This window comes from Quercus lobata, chromosome 6 (genome assembly GCF_001633185.2).
Source record: "Quercus lobata isolate SW786 chromosome 6, ValleyOak3.0 Primary Assembly, whole genome shotgun sequence".
In the NCBI taxonomy this organism is placed as follows: Eukaryota; Viridiplantae; Streptophyta; class Magnoliopsida; order Fagales; family Fagaceae; genus Quercus; species Quercus lobata.
This window is the reverse complement of record NC_044909.1, coordinates 40,002,378-40,010,203: the sequence shown is the minus strand read 5'-3', so window position 1 is coordinate 40,010,203 and position 7,826 is coordinate 40,002,378.

Genomic DNA, 7,826 nt, shown 5'->3' with positions numbered 1-7,826 from the left:
GAAATTCATGTGTAGGGTGTAAATGATTTATGGGCCAAGCCGAGGAGAATTATGGCCCAAGTTCAACGAAATAGACTTTGGGTACCGCCGAGGGTAGTTCAGTCCTCGGCAGACCCAAAGTTCCCCCTCGTAAAGAAGGGTAAAAATGGTATAAAACTGAAACTCGGAAAAAAGATCTAAAATATCCAGGGAAAGCTGCCCTTACTGCCATTCAATGCTCTGAACCTGACAAAGCCGCATTCTTTGGCTTTTACAACCACCCCCAACGACTTTGAATATGGGCTGATGGGACAAGTATTAATCTAGGAAAGGTTGATCCAATACGTGGACGAAGGACAATGAACGCAGGCAAATATAAAAGGAAAAATAAGTAACCTAAAAGGGGGGGTTGGGAAAAATGGCCAGAAACCTGAGCCTCCCAGCCCACCTCCAGGAGAAAGACTCCAGGGGTGTAGGAAAACTTAAACTGGTACGAACACCGTGAAAAACCCACCGCCTATCAACCAAGGCCTAGCCTTCCAAACCCACGCTCTACAAATGATATTGTTAGGGGCCTTTTCACGTGCGAACCTGACACTGTTATGGTCCGCCACGAAACGCGTCCTTACATCATGCATTCAAATAGGTAAATCATCTTATAAATTTTTCTCTCATATCTATTATTTTGTTGTCTTCGCAATTATATATGTATGTGTGTGTGTTAAATGCAAATAATTTGCCATATGAATTTAGTAGTATGCTTTTAAAGCCTATCATCATCACTTGTTGAAATAATATAAAAAGATATTATTAAACTTTTTTGCTTACTTACTATTTACTGAGCAATGTAAAATATTGAGTGGTCAGTTGTTTCTTTGAATTTAATTTAATTTTTTTTGTTATGATTGAAATCTCCATCACATAAATATCCATCTTCATCTATTAATTAGCATGCGGATTGCGGATGCTGACATTATCGTTTGATAATCTTAGAGAGTTTCATTTGATTGGCCATGTTTAAATATGTAAATCATTTCATAAATTTGCCTCTCATATCTATTATCTAATTGTCTTTTTTTTTTTTTTTTTTTTAGGGACTATTATTTCATTGTCTTTTTTTTTTTTTTGAGAGGTTAGCCCACAAAAGAGGGCAGTGGCTATTCATTAATAAAACCAAGATCTTGGTTGTAAACATCAACAGAGTCTGGGGGAAGTTCCTCCATCCAAACTAGCAAAGGATTACAAAAAGATCTACGGGCTAAAGAATGAGCAACCCGGTTACCCAAACGCTTAACATGAAGGAAAGAAATACAGCTAAAAGGAAGAGAGAGAGCATGGATATCTTTAAGAAGGTGACCCCAGCCAGAAGAGAGAAGAGATTTTTCCTTGATAGCTTTTATGACCCCTTCCGAGTCTCCTTCAACCACAACTCTCTCAAAACCAAGCTCTTTGGCAAACAAGAGAGCTCTTCTTGCTGCCATTACTTCCACTGTCTCCACCGAAGTAGGCAGGGGAATACTTTGTGATAGGGCAGCCAAGACCAGTCCAGCATGGTCACGGATTATCACGCCAAGACCAGCTGAGGAATGGGTTGAGAAAATAGCACCGTCGAAATTAATTTTCACCAAACCAGGGGGTGGCGGTTTCCAACGGACCGCACGGGCAGTTCTTGGGATTTTTGCATGGGTTGGCCGAATATGGTGGAATTCCTGCACCAAGGCACGGGCTTGCTCTGGGATTTTTTCAAGGGGCATGCAGACACTATTGAAGAATGCTCTGTTTCTAGTCATCCAAATCAGGGATATAGTGTTTGCGAACTCTTCCACACACAAATGATCCTGAAGTGCTAAGGACATAAGGTCTGCAAAGCTGGAGAGAGAGGCAGAAAGCTCTTTAAGCTTTGCAAACTTAGGAAGCCACACGGTGTCAAGTTTCTTACAGGACCACAGAGCATGAACTACTGTCTCAGGTTCCAGGTTACAGTTGGGGCAGGTGTCGACTTGCAGCATCTTTCTACGGGTCAAATTCACCTTAGTGGGGAGCGAGTCAATGGAGGCACGCCAGAGGAGGGAACGGATTCTGTTTGGAACGTGGAGGTTCCAAATTTTTTTCCAAGTGCTATTGCAGACCGCTTGGGCAGGGGCACCTGAAGGATTTTGAGACTCCCAGTCACGAGCAAGCTTGTACCCCGTTTTAACCGAGTAGACTCCGTTACGAGACCAAGGCCAGAACAACCAGTCCGGAGAGTCCATAAAACTCAACGGGATAGCTTTAATAGCTCTGGCCTTAGCTGGGGAGAAAATAGCATCAACCAAATCAGTTTTCCAGCAGTGCAAATTGTGGTCAATTAGGGATGCCACACGTAAGTTGCCATGTGAATATAGTAGTATGATTTTAAAGCTTATTATTGTCACATATTGAAATAATATAAAATATATTAGTAAGCTTTTGTGTCTACTTACTATTTACTAGGCAATGTAAAACATCGAGTGGTTAGTTGTTTCTTTTATTAGTTTTTTTTTTTTTTGGTTGGAATCTCCGTTACATAAATGTCCATCTTCATCAATTAATTGGTGTGCAGATGCTGACATTATTGTTTGAAAACCTTGGAGAGTTTCATTTGATTGGTTATGTTTATCTATATCTTATTAAAATTAAATTAAAGTAATACAAATATTATTAGCCACTACCAAATTTCATCAGTATCGAGATTTTAAAACATTTTTGTCCATCATATAAAGTAAGTTGCTCAAGTGTGAATATATTAACCATTGAGCATGTAGTATGATGAATTCTATAAGTAAATTAAATAAATAAATAACCTGCATACGGAATAAGGTTTTAGAAAACCAACTAAAAGTAAAATCATAAAAAATTAGTTCACAATCATATTCTACATCATATTTTATGATTATGTGTCGCTTTTGGATTTCTAATTGTTACATAGAAGACGAGTAAATATATTTAGATGAAATGCATGTTTTGTTGAGCTTTTATGATATGGTCATAAATGGTGTGCAATTCGAACATGATCATTAGTGTTATTTTGAGTATTATCCAACAAATTTTTGCCTCTAAAAGATCATGTCTTGTTATGAGTTGTGTTTAATAACAAACCATAAGAGTCTATCACTTGACCTTGTTGTGGGGTCTTCTAGTATCACAGGCATATGTGTGTTTTGACATTTGAATAAAATGATCATATATTATTTGTAGTAAAAAAAAAAATGCTCACGAATGGATATTAGTTAACATTTTAATCTAAAATCTCCAAATGAAATGAAGTTTTAATTTTTTGAATCATACATATAAGGAAATAATTTTTTGTGCTACTACAAAATACCTTCAAAACTTGCTACAAAATTATAGTTTCACATATATATATATATGTGTGTGTGTGTGTGTGTGTTTAGTATGTGGATTATGAAAACTATGATAACTCTTAAACTACATTGGAAACTAAGTAAAACAAACACAAACAATATATAATACAATAACATTGAAAAAAGCTAAATGGAAGAGCATAACACGACGAAAATATTTAAAAGAGAACTTTCAAAACTCAAAATAAAACTGCATAATACAACTCCAATATGGAGAAACGAATATATGTACTAATTAAAACAAACATAAAAAATTAATAATTTTTTTTTCTAGTTTATCATTTGTATTGCAAACTCATTAATTATTTCAACCATTTTATTTTATACCTACATCTAAATTTGGTCCAATAGGTCAAAAAATTGCTCAATACATTTTGATATCATACTTTCCATATCTTATAGGCTTGAATATTACATTTTCATTCAACAAGGATTTTCGACAACTAAAAGGCTACAATTTGGTGCAACTTCACATCAATATCCAACTCATCAAAGAATTGATATTGAATTAAATATCATAAATTTTCAATTTTTTTATCCCTTTATTAAAAAAAACCTCAATCGTTATTCAATTTCAAATTATATCATATCAAAACACTAAAATTGTATAATTTACTAAAATACTAATATCAGATAAAGGAGGGGAAAAACATAAAGAAAGCTTAAACCAAAAATCATTAAATTAGACTATTAAAAATAATAATAATAGTTTTTGTCTCTCTCACTCTCACACACACATATATTGATAATTTTAGATATAAAATAGGTACTTTCAAGTCTTAACCCAAACCCTTGGTGCGATGGTCACTCTACAAGTATAAGTGTTTGTGGGGAATGGGGGGCAAGGGCCGAGGTTCAAGTTTTCAAGAGGGAGTTTCACACACATATACACTTAGATTAGGCTAGAGTAGAAATTCTATCTTGTATAAATTTTTTTTTTAAAAAAAAAGTCTTAACCCAAACCTGTATTTTCTCATTATAAAGTAAGTGTACCGAAATGTGTTAAATTAGAATGGACCAAAGTGGGCCAAAATGAAGTGAATTAGATTGAATGAGACCAAAGTGAGCCAAATGAATCGAATTAGATCAAAATCAATTTACAAAAATGGTGACATGGCCAACAGTGTGGCTCAACAAGAACATAATAACGTTAAATATTATGTTTTGACTTTTAGATATTATTTAGATTTAGATTTAGATAAATAGGTGTGATCATAGATATGAAAAAAAAATATATATATATATATATATAATCTACTTATAGTTATATTTTCTTTTAAAAGAAAAAATAATTTATATTTATATTTAAATATAATGAGAACCTTTAACTTTTTGTTGGCTTCTTCTAATTTTGTTATACATGTTTGAAAACCAACATCTTTTAAAGTCATGATTCATTATGCTTGAAAATTTTTGTTTTAGACCTTTTATGTACTCTAATTGCTCTTATACTAGTTGAAAGTCTTATTTAGAGCTCAAGAAAATTATGCAACAATATAAAAAATTCAATTCAACAAGTTCATTTTGAATTCTACACTTGGGCCATATGCATCAAATACCAAATTTAAAGCAATAATAATAAATTATCAAAAGGGAAAACTAATAAAATAAATTATCTTCAATAGAAAAATAACTTTGGAAACTAGTGTCGTAAAAAATTCATTGTAGAAAAAACAATTATAATGATCTACTTACAAGACTCTTGTACAATTAAACTCTCTATTATAGTCGCTGCAAATGACCCACTTGCCTTCCATAATTTTTGGAATTCTTTTTAGTGAACTACTTCCACAAACTCCTCTTTCACATGAAAGCATTGCAATTCAAGGAACCTCCTTAAAGTAAGTGGAAGAATGAAAGATAATATAAGTTGAAAAATACCTATTTTGTAAATTTTCGCTTAAGCGAAATTCAATTGCTTGTGAAATGATCACACAAGCGAGTTTTACAATTGAATTGAAGGAAAAATTTCTTTCTAAATTCTAGAAGTTCACTCAAGCAAAGACCAAAGAGGTATTACTGTATAAACATAGTAAATGGACAAAAACACTAATTTGATACAAATATTAAGTTTAAGGAATAAATGATAAAAAAACGTAATAGACAATTACTAAATTTAGAAAGAGTTTTACTAAGATTTGCTATTTATCTATGTGCATATGTTAACAAACTATTTTGAAAAATTTTTTATGGAAAAAAGAAAAAGTAACTAATTTTTTAAGTAATTTATTTATAAATTTTTTTTAAATGAATATTTAATAAATGCATGCATTAACCAAAGTTACCAAATAAAGTATAATTTGAATTTTAATGAATTATAATTTGATTTTATTAAAAAAATTAATGATAATAAACATTTTAAAATACTTCCTAAAATCAAACACACTTGACTACCAAGGAAATGGCAGACGCTGCAGCACCCAAACCCGATAACTCAAAATTCTCCTTCAACATTTGGCCCCCCTCACAGCGGATCCGCGACGCCGTGATCGTCCGCCTCTCCAAAACCCTATCATCCTCCGACTCCATCCTCTCCAGCTCCAACCTCTACCAACCCGTCCCCGCCGACGAGGACTCCTCCGCCGCCCGCGTCATCGAAGACAGGCATTCTCCGCCGCCGACGTTTCCTCCGTCGCCGATGGTGACGTGGACGGAAAAATCGAGACCCTTAGTGTGTACGCGAAGGAGATCAGCAAGCGAGCTTTGGAAATGCTCAAATCTAGGGCTGCTCAGGTCACTACTGAGGAACTCCCTTCTGTTAATTAAACCTGAATCTTCTTAATCTGATTTGATTTTCTTCTTGGTTTTTGATTGCAATGCTTGTATGCTGTGTGTTTGCGGAATTGATGATTGGCCTTGTAGATAATTTTGCCTTGTAGATAATTTTGCTTTATAAGAGAATGCTATACGGGTTGTTTAACTATCGATTTGTATTGTATGGTTATTTTTATTGTAAATTTGAAGTTTTGTGTTTGAAAATGAAGGGATAGCAAGCATTTAGTATCTGTACAATTTTTTTTAACCTTTTAAATATCTGGAAGATCAATGAACTATTGTGTTCTGGAACAAAGATAGATGTAGTGTGATAAGTGACTGGAACAGAATCATAATGGATGGAGATGAAACAATGTCTATATATCCCATCATGAAGCAAGAAATTGTTTTCGAATGGAATTTTGCGTCGATTGTTGATGATGTAAAGATGTGTGACATTGTGTAATGTTCTATGAAGAGGGTCAATAGATGTGCCAATTAAGCAGCACTTAGAGCTAGGAAAATGGTCTGTGTGAGATACATTTATGGGTTGCTAGGCCTACCCCAGGTCCATTGGAAGAATAATAACGTAGCTCATCTTTTGGCAAAGTGGAGTTTTGTTGAAGTGTTTCTGGGACATTCAATCCGGAGCTTTTCCTGCACTGTATGTTTTGTTTGTTTTATTCACTTTGAAGTTTTTCCTTTGAGCTAAGAAAAGCCTACCCCATGTCCCTCTGCCCTCCACAAAGCTCTTGTCATTGCACGGACACGGACACAGGGATACGGCAATTTTTGAAAAATAAGGACATGACACGGTAAGAACACGGCGGTTAAATAATTAATTAAATTTTATATTTAGACATATTTTTTAATATTTTTAGACATAAAATATTGTAAGGACACGATTTAGTACCGAACTAAAACAGTATCGGGTTCGTACGTAAAGGGCCCAGACAATATGATTTTTAGAGCGTGGGTGTAAAGAACTAGGCTAACTGTAATCTATCCTCCAAAGACTCAATTTCATGAACGTTCAAGGTTTTTCAGTTGATACTCTGGGTATTCCTCCTTAGTGAGTAGTCCCAATCCTTCTTTCTCTTCTCCCTTTTTTCTCTCTACTTTCCGTCTCTTGTTCTTTTTCTTTCTTTTTTCTGTCTCGATCCCCCCCCTTTCATGTTCTTCTTCTAGTTTATATATCTCCCTTTGCGCTCCATCCTCGCCGCACACGTGTAGGTTGGGTTCGGAGGATTTCTTTCTGTCCCATCTGGCACCTCCTGGAACTTCCTATGGGCAGCTGTAAGGCTGCTTCCCCACTGTTCAGGTATCACCTCCACATTAATACGGTCAGAGAGTTGGTTGAGAGGTCATTAATGCGGAGGTAGCTGTAGCTTCAGATATTTGTTGGTCTTATCTCTTTCATCTTTAGTCGGCTATTCTACCCTTTGAGATGACTGAATTCTGAGATCTGATCGCAACGAGACCACGTCTTGATCGTCCTTGGACGCGATCGTCCTCGGACGCATTCTGCCGAGGACCATGGTGTCCTCGGACGGGTATATGGCCTCCGATGGGCCACTGGCCCAACAATCCTGAACCCATTCTGAATCCTATGGGCCTATCAATTGAACGATTCCCATAATAGCCTCTCAAAATCCTACTTTTCGACTCTTCAGGAGAAAAGGTGGATTTTGACGTCATAAGCCTGCACCT